Below are 13908 nucleotides of genomic sequence, written 5' to 3'. Positions count from 1 at the left end.
TACAGAGCAATTCTGTGTTAAAAATTTGGAAATGTTCAATTGTGTAGATGTACCACATTTTCTGTATCCATTCCTCTGTTGAAGGTCATCTGGGTTCTTTCTAGCTTCTGGCTACTATAAATAAGGCTGCTATGGACATAGTGGAGCATGTGTCTTTGTTATATGTTGGGGCATCTTTTGGGTATTACTCAGCTATCAAAAACAATGACTTTATGAGATTCATAGGCAAATAGATGGAACTGGAAAATATCATCCTGAGTGGGGTAACCCAATCACAGAAAACACACATGGCATGCACTCATTGATAAGTGGCTATTAGTCCAAATGCTTGAATTACCCTAGATGCACAGAACACATGAAACTCAAGAGGGATGACCAAAATGTGAATGCTTCACTCCTTCTTTAAAAGGGGAACAAGAATACCCTTGGCATGGAATAGGGAGGCAAAGTTTAGAACAGAGGCAGAAGGAACACCCATTCAGAGCCTGCCCCACATGTGGCCCATACAAAGATGGATGAAGCAAAGAAGTGTAGGATGACAGGAACCGGATGTAGATCTCTCCTGAGAGACACAGCCAGAATACAGCAAATACAGAGGCTAATTCCAGCAGCAAACCACTGAACTGAGAATGGGACCCCCGTTGAAGGAATCAGAGAAAGGACTGGAAGAGCTTGAAGGGGCTAGAGACCCCATATGAACAACAATGCCAAGCAACCAGAGCTTCCAGGGACTAAGCCACTACCCAAAGACTATACATGGACTGACCCTGGGCTCCAACCTCATAGGTAGCAATGAATAGCCTAGTAAGAGCACCAGTGGAAGGGGAAGCCCTTGGTCCTGCCAAGACTGAACCCCCAGTGAACGTGATTGTTGGGGGAAGAGCGGTAACGGGGGGAGGATGGGAAGGGGAACACCCATATAGAAGGGGAGTGGGAGGGGTTAGGGGGATGTTGGCCCGGAAACTGGGAAGGGGAATAATAATCGAAATGTAAATAAGAAATACTCAAGTTAGTAAAGATAAAAAAAATTTTAAAAAAATTTGGAAATGAGAGGGAGGCACCATGCCCCAACCTGGGGCCCTGCCTAACCTCTGGATATGGTCTCTACAGGTTTGGCATTTCAGCTAATCTCAACCCTGTTGGGTCCTCTTGTGTTTCTGGGACTTACTGGTGGCTACCCCCAGTTCCTCATCCCCCATTGCTACACACCTATGTGCAAATTTCTGACCCTCAATAAATCATCCCTGTCTACTGCCATACCTGCCCCTGCCCCCTTTTTTGCCCCTTCTCCTCCTCTCTTCTTTCCAAGTCCCTCTCACCCTCTACCTCCTGACAGTATTTTGTTCCCCTTCTAAGGAATGAAGCATTCACACTTCATTCTTCCTTCTTCCTTCTTCTTGAGCTTCATGTGGTCTAGAATTGTATCTTGGGTATTTCAAACTTTTGTGCTAATACTCATTTCTCAGTAAGTGCATACTATGTGTGTTCTTTTGTGACTAAATTACCACACTCAGTATGATATTTTCTAGTTCCATTCATTTGACTAAAAATTTCATGTAGTCATTGTTTTTAATAGCTGAGTAGTACTCCATTTTCTGTATCTATTCTTCTGTTGAAGGACATCTGGGTCCTTTCCAACTTCTAGCTATTATATTAGGCTACTATGAATACAGTAGAGTATGTGTCCTTTTTACATGTTGGAGCATCTTTTGGGTATATACCCAGATGTGGTATAGCTGGGTCCTCAGGTAGTACTATGTCCAATTTTCTGAGGAACCTCCAGAATGATTTTACACAGTGGTTATACCAGTCTGTAATTCTACCAACAGTGGAGGAATGTTTCTCTTTCTGCATATCCTCACCAGCATCTGCTGTTAACCGAGTTTTTGATCTTATCCATTCTGACTGGCAAGAGGTGGAATCTCAGGGTTTTATTGGTTATTTTATTTAAGTACATTTCAAATGTTATCTCCCCTTCCCGGTTTCCCCTCCTCACACCCCCTATTTTATTCCCCCAGACCCCTGCCTCTATGAGGGTGCTCCCACCTCACTGCCCTCGCATTCCCCTAATCCCATCAAGCCTCCAAAGGACCAATGGCCTCCACTCCTATCCATGCCAGGTAAGGCCTTTCTCTGCTATATATGCAGCTGGAGCCATGGGTTCTTCCATGTGCCAACTCTTAAGAACTTTTCTTTCATGTGAATACACACTTTGAGAGTCATAGGAATGCTGATAGCAGGAACAGGTCTTCCTCCCCTACAGTCTGGAGACTGAGAGCCTTGAAATCCCCTGCTGAGATATCAAAAGCTGCTTTCTGTAGCCCCCTGTTGCTTTACTGTGAGCTGTTAAACCAGAGACTATAACCTCTCTAGGGCATATAAGCTAGGCAGATAAACTGATGAAGCACAGTACTTATGATGGTCAGGTAAATATTTTATTTTATTGTTAGATTTAGATAACATAAGAACTCATTATAACAGTATAATAATATTATAAATTACAGTTACAATTTACCTCATAATTAACAGGAAAGAATTCAGCATGAACTGAAAGCCAATGAATGCAATCAGTGAATGCAATCAATATTTTAAAGTCTTCAGCACAACAATCTAACCTTACTCAGCACAAAAGAATTCATACTGGAGAAAAACCATGACTGTACTCAGTGTGGAAAGTCCTTCCGCAGTAAATCTTTTTTTTTTTATTTTATTTATTTTTTTTTATTATCTTGAGTATTTCTTATATACATTTCAAGTGTTATTCCCTTTCCCGGTTACCGGACAGACATACCCCTCCCCCCTCCCCTTCATTGCGGGTGTTCCCCTCCCAAACCTCCCCCCATTGCCACCCTCCCCGCATAGTCTAGTTCACTGGGGGTTCAGTCTTAGCAGGACCCAGGGCTTCCCCTTCCACTGGTGCTCTTACTAGGATATTCATTGCTACCTATGGGGACAGAGTCCAGGGTCAGTCCATGTATAGTCTTTAGGTAGTGGCTTAGTCCCTGGAAGCTCTGGTTGCTTGACATTGTTGTACTTTTGGGGTCTCGAGCACCTTCAAGCTCTTCCAGTTCTTTCTCTGATTCCTTCAACGGGGGTCCTATTCTCAGTTCAGTGGTTTGCTGCTGGCATTCGCCTCTGTATTTGCTGTATTCTGGCTGTGTCTCTCAGGAGCGATCTACATCCGGCTCCTGTCGGTCTGCACTTCTTTGCTTCATCCATCTTGTCTAATTGGGTGGCTGTATATGTATGGGCCACCTGTGGGGCAGGCTCTGAATGGGTGTTCCTTCAGTCTCTGTTTTAATCTTTGCCTCTCCCTTCCCTGCCAAGGGTATTCTTTTTCCTCATTTAAAGAAGGAGTGAAGCATTCACATTTTGATCATCCGTCTTGAGTTTCCTTTGTTCTAGGGATCTAGGGTAATTCAAGCATTTGGGCTAATAGCCACTTATCAATGAGTGCATACCATGTATGTCTTTCTGTGAGTGGGATGGCTCACTCAGGATGATATTTTCCAGTTCCAACCATTTGCCTACGAATTTCATAAACTCGTTGTTTTTGATAGCTGAGTAATATTCCATTGTGTAGATGTACCACATTTTCTGTATCCATTCCTCTGTTGAAGGGCATCTGGGTTCTTTGCAGTTTCTGGCTATTATAAATAAGGCTGCGATGAACATAGTGGAGCACGTGTCTCTTTTATATGTTGAGGCATCTTTTGGGTATATGCCCAAGAGAGGTATGGCTGGATCCTCAGGCAGTTCAATGTCCAATTTTCTGAGGAACCTCCAGACTGATTTCCAGAATGGTTTTACCAGTCTGCAATCCCACCAACAATGGAGGAGTGTTCCTCTTTCTCCACATCCTCGCCAGCATCTGCTGTCACCTGAGTTTTTGATCTTAGCCATTCTCACTGGTGTGAGGTGAAATCTCAGGGTTGTTTTGATTTGCATTTCCCTTATGACTAAAGATGTTGAACATTTCTTTAGGTGTTTCTCAGCCATTCGGAATTCCTCAGCTGTGAATTCTTTGTTCAGCTCTGAACCCCATTTTTTAATAGGGTTATTTGTTTCCCTGCGGTCTAACTTCTTGAGTTCTTTGTATATTTTGGATATAAGGCCTCTATCTGTTATAGGATTGGTAAAGATCTTTTCCCAATCTGTTGGTTGTCGTTTTGTCCTAACCACAGTGTCCTTTGCCTTACAGAAGCTTTGCAGTTTTATGAGATCCCATTTGTCGATTCTTGATCTTAGAGCATAAGCCATTGGTGTTTTGTTCAGGAAATTTTTTCCAGTGCCCATGTGTTCCAGATGCTTCCCTAGTTTTTCTTCTATTAGTTTGAGTGTGTCTGGTTTGATGTGGAGGTCCTTGATCCACTTGGACTTAAGCTTTGTACAGGGTGATAAGCATGGATCGATCTGCATTCTTCTACATGTTGCCCTCCAGTTGAACCAGCACCATTTGCTGAAAATGCTATCTTTTTTCCATTGGATGGTTTTGGCTCCTTTGTCAAAAATCAAGTGACCATAGGTGTGTGGGTTCATTTCTGGGTCTTCAATTCTATTCCATTGGTCTATCTGTCTGTCTCTGTACCAATACCATGCAGTTTTTATCACTATTGCTCTGTAATACTGCTTGAGTTCAGGGATAGTGATTCCCCCTGAAGTCCTCTTATTGTTGAGGATAGCTTTAGCTATCCTGGGTTTTTTGTTATTCCAGATGAATTTGCAAATTGTTCTGTCTAACTCTTTGAAGAATTGGATTGGTATTTTGATGGGGATTGCATTGAATCTGTAGATTGCTTTTGGTAAAATGGCCATTTTTACTATATTAATCCTGCCAATCCATGAGCATGGGAGATCTTTCCATCTTCTGAGGTCTTCTTCAATTTCTTTCCTCAGTGTCTTGATGTTCTTATTGTACAGATCTTTTACTTGCTTGGTTAAAGTCACACCGAGGTACTTTATATTATTTGGGTCTATTATGAAGGGTGTCGTTTCCCTAATTTCTTTCTCGGCTTGATTCTCTTTTGTATAGAGGAAGGCAACTGATTTATTTGAGGTAATTTTATACCCAGCCACTTTGCTGAAGTTGTTTATCAGCTTTAGTAGTTCTCTGGTGGAACTTTTGGGATCACTTAAATATACTTTCATATCATCTGCAAATAGTGATATTTTGAACTCTTCTGATCTGTATCCCCTTGATCTCCTTTTGTTGTCTGATTGCTCTGGCTAGAACTTCAAGAACTATATTGAATAAGTAGGGAGAGAGTGGGCAGCCTTGTCTAGTCCCTGCTTTTAGTGGGATTGCTTCAAGTTTCTCTCCATTTAGTTTAATGTTAGCAACTGGTTTGCTGTATATGGCTTTTACTATGTTTAGGTATGGGCCTTGAATACCTATTCTTTCCAGGACTTTTATCATGAAGGGGTGTTGAAGTTTGTCAAATGCTTTCTCAGCATCTAATGAAATGATCATGTGGTTCTGTTCTTTCAGTTTGTTTATATGATGGATCACGTTGATGGTTTTCCTTATATTAAACCATCCCTGCATGCCTGGGATGAAGCCTACTTGATCATGGTGGATGATTGTTTTGATGTGCTCTTGAATTCGGTTTGCCAGAATTTTATTGAGTATTTTTGCGTCGATATTCATAAGGGAAATTGGTCTGAAGTTCTCTTTCTTTGTTGTGTCTTTGTGTGGTTTAGGTATAAGAGTAATTGTGGCTTCATAGAAGGAATTCGGTAGGGCTCCATCTGTTTCAATTTTGTGGAATAGTTTGGATAATATTGGTGTAAGGTCTTCTATGAAGATTTGATAGAATTCTGCACTAAACCCGTCTGGACCCGGGCTCTTTTTGGTTGGGAGACCTTTAATGACTGCTTCTATTTCCTTAGGAGTTATGGGGTTGTTTAACTGGTTTATCTGTTCCTGATTTAACTTCGATACCTGGTATCTGTCTAGGAAATTGTCCATTTCCTGAAGATTTTCAAGTTTTGTTGAATATAGGTTTTTATAGTAAGATCTGATGATTTTTTGAATTTCCTCTGAATCTGTAGTTATGTCTCCCTTTTCATTTCTGATTTTGTTAATTTGGACGCACTCTCTGTGTCCTCTCGTTAGTCTGGCTAAGGGTTTATCTATCTTGTTGATTTTCTCAAAGAACCAACTTTTGGTTCTGTTGATTCTTTCTATGGTCCTTTTTGTTTCTACTTGGTTGATTTCAGCTCTGAGTTTGATTATTTCCTGCCTTGTACTCCTCCTGGGTGTATTTGCTTCTTTTTGTTCTAGAGCTTTTAGGTGTGCTGTCAAGCTGCTGACATATGCTCTTTCCTGTTTCTTTCTGCAGGCACTCAGCGCTATGAGTTTTCCTCTTAGCACAGCTTTCATTGTGTCCCATAAGTTTGGGTATGTTGTACCTTCATTTTCATTAAATTCTAAAAAGTTTTTAATTTCTTTCTTTATTTCTTCCTTGACCAGGTTATCATTGAGTAGAGCATTGTTCAATTTCCACGTATATGTGGGCATTCTTCCCTTATTGTTATTGAAGACCAGTTTTAGGCCGTGGTGGTCCGATAGCACGCATGGGATTATTTCTATCTTTCTGTACCTGTTGAGGCCCGTTTTTTGACCAATTATATGGTCAATTTTGGAGAAAGTACCATGAGGAGCTGAGAAGAAGGTATATCCTTTTGCTTTAGGATAGAATGTTCTATAAATATCCATTAAGTCCATTTGGCTCATGACTTCTCTTAGTCTGTCTACATCTCTGTTTAATTTCTGTTTCCATGATCTGTCCATTGATGAGAGTGGGGTGTTGAAATCTCCCACTATTATTGTGTGAGGTGCAATGTGTGTTTTGAGCTTTAGTAAGGTTTCTTTTACATATGTAGGTGCCCTTTTATTTGGGGCATAGATATTTAGGATTGAGAGTTCATCTTGGTGGATTTTTCCTTTGATGAATATGAAGTGTCCTTCCTTATCTTTTTTGATGACTTTTAGTTGAAAATTGATTTTATTTGATATTAGAATGGCTACTCCAGCTTGCTTCTTCTGACCATTTGCTTGGAAAATTGTTTTCCAGCCTTTCACTCTGAGGTAATGTCTGTCTTTGTCTCTGAGGTGTGTTTCCTGTAGGCAGCAGAATGCAGGGTCCTCGTTGCGTATCCAGTTTGTTAATCTATGTCTTTTTATTGGGGAGTTGAGGCCATTGATATTGAGAGATATTAAGGAATAGTGATTATTGCTTCCCGTTATATTCATATTTGGAAGTGAGGTTATGTTTGTGTGCTTTCATTCTCTTTGTTTTGTTGCCAAGATGATTAGTTTCTTGCTTCTAGGGTATAGCTTGCCTCCTTATGTTGGGCTTTACCCTTTATTATCCTTTGTAGTGCTGGACTTGTAGAAAGATATTGTGTAAATTTGGTTTTGTCATGGAATATCTTGGTTTCTCCATCTATGTTAATTGAGAGTTTTGCAGGATACAGCAACCTGGGCTGGCATTTGTCTTCTCTTAGGGTCTGTATGACATCTGTCCAGGATCTTCTGGCTTTCATAGTTTCTGGCGAAAAGTCTGGTGTGATTCTGATAGGTCTGCCTTTATATGTTACTTGACCTTTTTCCCTTACTGCTTTTAATATTCTTTCTTTATTTTGTGCGTTTGGTGTTTTGACAATTATGTGACGGGAGGTGTTTCTTTTCTGGTCCAATCTATTTGGAGTTCTGTAGGCTTCTTGTATGCCTATGGGTATCTCTTTTTTTAGGTTAGGGAAGTTTTCTTCTATGATTTTGTTGAAGATATTTACTGGTCCTTTGAGCTGGGAGTCTTCACTCTCTTCTATACCAATTATCCTTAGGTTTGATCTTCTCATTGAGTCCTGGATTTCCTGTATGTTTTGGACCAGTAGCTTTTTCCGCTTTACATTATCTTTGACAGTTGAGTCAATGATTTCTATGGAATCTTCTGCTCCCGAGATTCTCTCTTCCATCTCTTGAATTCTGTTGGTGAAGCTTGTATCTACAGCTCCTTGTCTTTTCTTTTGATTTTCTATGTCCAGGGTTGTTTCCATGTGTTCTTTCTTGATTGCTTCTATTTCCATTTTTAATTCCTTCAACTGTTTGATTGTGTTTTCCTGGAATTCTTTCAGGGATTTTTGCGATTCCTCTCTGTAGGCTTCTACTTGTTCTCTAAGGGAGTTCTTTATGTCTTTCTTGAAGTCCTCCAGCATCATGATCAAATATGATTTTGAAACTAGGTCTTGCTTTTCTGGTGTGTTTGGATATTCCGTGTTTGCTTTGGTGGGAGAATTGGGCTCCGATGATGCCATGTAGTCTTGGTTTCTGTTGCTTGGGTTCCTGCGCTTGCCTCTCGCCATCAGATTATCTCTAGTGTTACTTTGTTCTGCTATTTCTGACAGTGGCTAGACTGTCCTATAACCTGTGTGTCAGGAGTGCTGTAGACCTGTTTTCCTGTTTTCTTTCAGCCAGTTATGGGGACAGAGTGTTCTGCTTTCGGGCGTATAGTTTTTCCTCTCTACAGGTCTTCAGCTGTTCCTGTGGGCCTGTGTCTTGAGTTCACCAGGCAGGTTTCTTGCAGGGGAAAAGTTGGTCCTACCTGTGGTTCCAAGGCTCAAGTTTGCTCGTGGGGTACTGCCTAAGTCCTCTCCGCTGTGGCAGCAACCGGGAAGATCTGCGCCGCTCTTTCCAGGAGCCTCCGTGCACCAGGGTTCCAGATGGCGTTTGGTGTTTTCCTCTGGCGCCTGGATGTGCACAGAGTGCAGTCTCTTCTGGTTTCCCAGGCGTGTCCGCCTGTCTGAAGGTTCAGCTCTCCCTCCCACGGGATTTGGGTGCAGAGAACTGTTTATCCGGTCTGTTTCCTTCAGGTTCCGGCAGTGTCTCAGGCGCAGGGGTCCTGCCGCTCCCGGGCCCTCCCCTACGGGAACCCAGAGGCCTTATACAGTTGCCTCTTGGGCCAGGGATGTGGGCAGGGGTGGGCAGTGTTGGTGGTCTCCTCCGCTCTGCAGCCTCAGGAGTGCCCACTTGATCAGGCGGTGAGGTCTCGCAGTAAATCTTATCTTCAGGTTAACAAAAGAATCCATAATGGGGGAAAAAACCTTTTGAATGCAATCACTGTGGGAAAGCATTTAATGATTCCCTCATCCCTCAGACTTCATGTAAAAATTCACACTGGGGAAAAGCCATGTGAATGCAGCCAGTGTTTTTATGTTTTACAAACCAGTTTTAACCTCAAAAGCCACAAAAGAATTCACACAGAAGGCGAAAATCACCATGAATGTACTCGGTGTGGAAAGGCTTTCAGTACAAGATCCTCACTCCCTGGACATAATAGTATTCATACTGGAGAAAAACCATTTGAGTGCCAGGATTGGGGAAAACGTTCTGGAAGCGCTCATATCTAACACAGCACTTAAGAACTCACACTGGAGAGAAGCCCTATGAATGTAATGAGTGTGGGAAATTCTTTAGCAGTAGTTTTTCTCTAATTGTACACAAAGAGAATACATACTGGAGAGAAACCATACAAATACGGTCACTGTGGAAAGCTTTTAATAATCTCTCAGCTGTGAAGAAGCACTTAATGACTCATACTGGACAAAAGCCCTATGGATGTAACCATTGTGGAAAATCTTTCACTAGGAACTCCTACCTTTCTGTGCACAAAAGAGTACATAATAGTTGGATATGAATTTTGGTGAGAAATTACTAAGGGAATTTCTGTTCAGAGCTTTGTTGATCCTAAGATAATTTGAGAGAATTTGCATCATGTGTATACTTTATCTATTGCTCTATATATCGTTCCCCCAAACCCCAAATTTTGTGGCTTCAGACAAATACCTCACACTTTGTAGGTCAGGAATATGAAAGCACCTTAATTCTATATTTTTTTTCTCACGACTTCTCATGAGCTAACTTGCAAGACATCAAACAGAGCTGCAGTCTTTTAAACTTGTTCTTGAAGGAACCTCTTCTAGCCTATCTCATGCACATGTCTCGAGATTATACACTGGTTATTGACAAGAAACCATCAATGCCTCACCATGTAGGCCTCTCTCTGCATGATTATGTATTTCTATGGCAAAGGAACAACTCCCTACCCCAGAGTAAGTGTTCCAAGAAAGCCAATTAAAAAGATGAATTATCATTTATTATTATTTATGATCTTACCTCCAGAAGTTTCAGTTTCACTTCTTCCTTGTTATATTCTCAGAGAGAAACCTCCTCGATACAGTGTGGGAGAAAACTACAGGATGCCTAAGGCCCAGGAGACAGCTCTGTGAACCATTAGAGAAACTTGCCATGAAATTAATAAAAAGATGCCTTCAACAGATCTTCATTATTTTCATAAGTATGAAATGACATTCAGTTTATTGTTAAATTGCTCTGCAAAGACATCTATGTGATTGTTGCTGTAAAATGATAAATGATGACGCTTGTCCTGATTCCTGCAAGTTCCTACTCCTGAGGATCTGTGTGCTCTAGCTCTTTCTCTGTTACCACTTTCACACATCGTCCCCTTAGCAGAGGACCATGCTTGAGACTCACATAGCATTTTATGGGCCGTGCTAACATGGCCCCACACCATGTTAGCCCCGAGCATTCTACAGACTAGCACGGCTTCCTGTCACAAACTCTGTTCACACTCCCAACACCCAATAGAATCATTACTCAACAAACTGGAACCCCAAAACCAGATTTATGTGTTAAATGCTCAATGTACAATACTTCCACACAATTAACTTACAACCAATTGATAATATATAATTGCCTAACTAGACACACAAAGCACTACATACTTCCATCCCTTAAGAACATTCATAACGACCTGTAAAGGTGCAGAGAGGAATCTTAATATCAACCTCCATGTTCTTTCTGCTGCTTCTCCAGACTCCCTCCAGTCACCTCCTCTCTCTAAAACTTTTCTCCCGCCCACCCATCCTTCTTGTCTAATGGCGGGCCTGGTTCTACCTTGTACCTGCCTTCACCTGAATGACATCGTACATGTGATAAGAGTTTTTTAGTTCACTTTTTGTTATATGCCCCAAAGATGAGGTGTTAGGAAAACATTTTAGTAGAATAATAAGCATGTGGCAATGATCTCTAGTAATCCCAATCTTTTCAGTGTTTCTGTTGGGCAATCCCACAACTAAGGTATACAAGAAATTCAGAAAACTGTTCAACAAAGTGTTCACATTACTGTCCACAAGTAATGAAGTATTCATCAGTGATCATGGGAACACTTTGTTTTCCTCTCTTGAAGAGGAATGAGAATGCTTTCTGAAAAGCCCCCTTGAGCTAAAGTCATTGGCAATCTTTAAGGCATAATCTGATGGAGGAAAATGTTTGCAATGATTCCTTCTACCCATATAAATTAGAGGGATACCTTAGGAAAGTGAAGTAATATGTGTCAGGGTATTTAGCATCAGCTCACTACTGAGTGTGTAATAATTTATACTGAAAATGAAATAAATGCATGGTTACCTCTATTAGTAGATAGGATCTCTAGGTTCAGTTACCATATTATTAATTTTCATAGTTGTATAAACACATATGTTTATATGTATGACCCCACTACACTCCCCTAAACAGCCTTTAATATTTCAAATTCTCAATGCTTGAAGCTTATCTTCCAAAGAGCTGAGCATGGTAGCACACAATAATAATCATAGTATTCAGGAGGTTGGCAAGATGAATTTTGAATTTGATGCCAGCCTGACTAACTGTCATATTTTTGTCAAAATATGGAACTTTTTGTTATTGATCCTTTTTATTCTTTCTGTCCTGTGAGTACCTGGCGTTCATTTTGTCCTACTTAGAGCCAACAAGATGACTCAGTGGTTGAAGTTGCTTGCCACAAAACATGATCACCTCAATTTCATTCCTATAAATCAGACAGTGAAAGTAGAGAATGGACTCCAAGATATTATCCTCTATATCAGCACACATATCAGCCTAACAACCAAGTAAATACTTTTTCAAATATGTAAACAGTATTAAATAATATGCCAGGATTTCTTGAAGTCTAATGACTGGTGCCATGAAACCTGGAGGCTGAATGGAAAGCCTGACTTCTCACTCATTTTCTCTTCTCACACTTTCTCTTTGCAACTAGCTGTAAGATCTGGAATGAGAATTGTTTTGTTTTGTCTTGATCATGGTGACATAAACAGGGCAACAGTAACAAAGATTAGGTTTTCTCCAAAACCTATGAACAAAATGAATTGTTCTTTGTTTTTGAGTTGACATTCATTTCCAGCTAAATACTATATCTAGCTGGTAAACCTATGTGTCAAATGATATGCGTAATTCTTTGAGAGCAATATATATTCTCTTACATGTTTATATAGGGTGTGTGCATGTTAATTTAGTCTATTTTAATGGTATGTACAAATTATTTTCTTTTTTTACAAATTATTTTCTCTTTATTAATTTTTCTGTTGATTTTTATATTCCAGATTTTATCCCCCTCCTCGTTTACCTTATGACTTCCACATCCCATACCTCCTTCCTGCCCCCTGTCTCCACGAGGATGTCCCTACCCCACCAGACCTCTAAACTCCCTGGGTCCCCCAGTCTCTTGAACATTAGGTCCATCCTCTCTGACTGAACCCAAATTATTTTCTTTTTAAGTGATTTGGTGGAAGAGCTATATTTGTTATCTACTGTGATTATGGATTACTATTCTTCTGATTTTGCAATTTTTAAATTTTATTTTGAAGTTCTGTAACTACATTATTTTGTTTTTGTGTAATATCTTCCTTCTTTTATAGAAACCACATTTTTTCATAATAAAGTACTATAATGCATTGATAGTCAAACACTGTATAGTGCTTCTCATAGACAAACATAAATACTTTATAGGTAACTACTGATTACTCTTGATAAGCATCCTTGTATTCAGTTATTATTCCAAGTTGACCCATAAAGAAGTTAACATGGCACACATTAGTCACTTGCCTAAGTTGTCTGACAAATTGATTATCTCAATTCTGCCTCATCAATTGTGTACATTCTGGGAGCTGTTGTGTAAGTATTTGCTCAACTGAAATATTCTATCCTGTGTGAAACAAGAATGATGCCCTAAATTACATTGAGAGGAGGCTAAACAGGAAACCCAGCAAACCTTCAGGATTTGAAATGTTCAAGAGCCATCCCCCAAAATATGATTGCTGCTAAAAAGGTAGGTTGTATGTGGAGCTGCCAATAGATTGTGAAAGGGGCCCCAAGGATGCAGTTATTTTCTTTTCTCTTTGAGGTAGGGCATTTGGTGTTAGAGCTGCCTCTGAGTCATCCATACTTGCATAAGTGACCTCCAGTTATTCATTAGTTTACCTAGCCATGCTTGATGGAATTGTTTCCTTCATCTGGCTCTAGGATACAGATATTTGTTTACATCTGCACCAAAAGTCACACACCACAAACAAGACAACTGTATAGGGACAGATACAACCAAAGATGTCTTTGGAAGAAGAAATGGCCACATGAGCTCTCTATGGGATTTAAGATATATACCTGAAATTGATCCTTGTGAGGGCGGGGTCTCATTTTGGGCAGACTTGGTAAGGGCTTCCCACATGGTAGGAGATAGTATGTCTCCCTACTTTAGTAGTTTTATTGTGCTTGATATGGATGATAAGACATGCAACCAAGGCTGAGACATATGAAAGTGGGGAACTTTGGAGAATACCAGGGTGACTGAGTTAAAAGCCACTTAAGGGAGGACAGGATTTACTTTATCATACACAGCCTATTATTGAGGGAAGTTAGGTAAGAACTTTAGGTACATACCATAGAGGAATATTTCTTTCTTGTTCACTCTTTGGCTCAGTCATAAGCCATGCTCAATTACCTAATGTAACTATGTAACTAATGTAATCTGCCTATTCACTGATCACAGT

At 40.4% G+C, this 13908-nt stretch overlaps 1 pseudogene; it reads left to right on the top strand.

The window, feature by feature from the left end:
- Positions 1 to 2094: 2094 nt before the first annotated feature.
- LOC120094087 (uncharacterized) lies at positions 2095 to 10195 on the top strand (annotated as a pseudogene).
- Positions 10196 to 13908: the final 3713 nt, after the last annotated feature.

The sequence above is a fragment of the Rattus norvegicus genome, chromosome 8 (genome assembly GCF_036323735.1).
Source record: "Rattus norvegicus strain BN/NHsdMcwi chromosome 8, GRCr8, whole genome shotgun sequence".
In the NCBI taxonomy this organism is placed as follows: Eukaryota; Metazoa; Chordata; class Mammalia; order Rodentia; family Muridae; genus Rattus; species Rattus norvegicus.
Note: the sequence above shows the minus strand (reverse complement) of the source record. Positions and strands in the feature narration are given on the sequence as shown.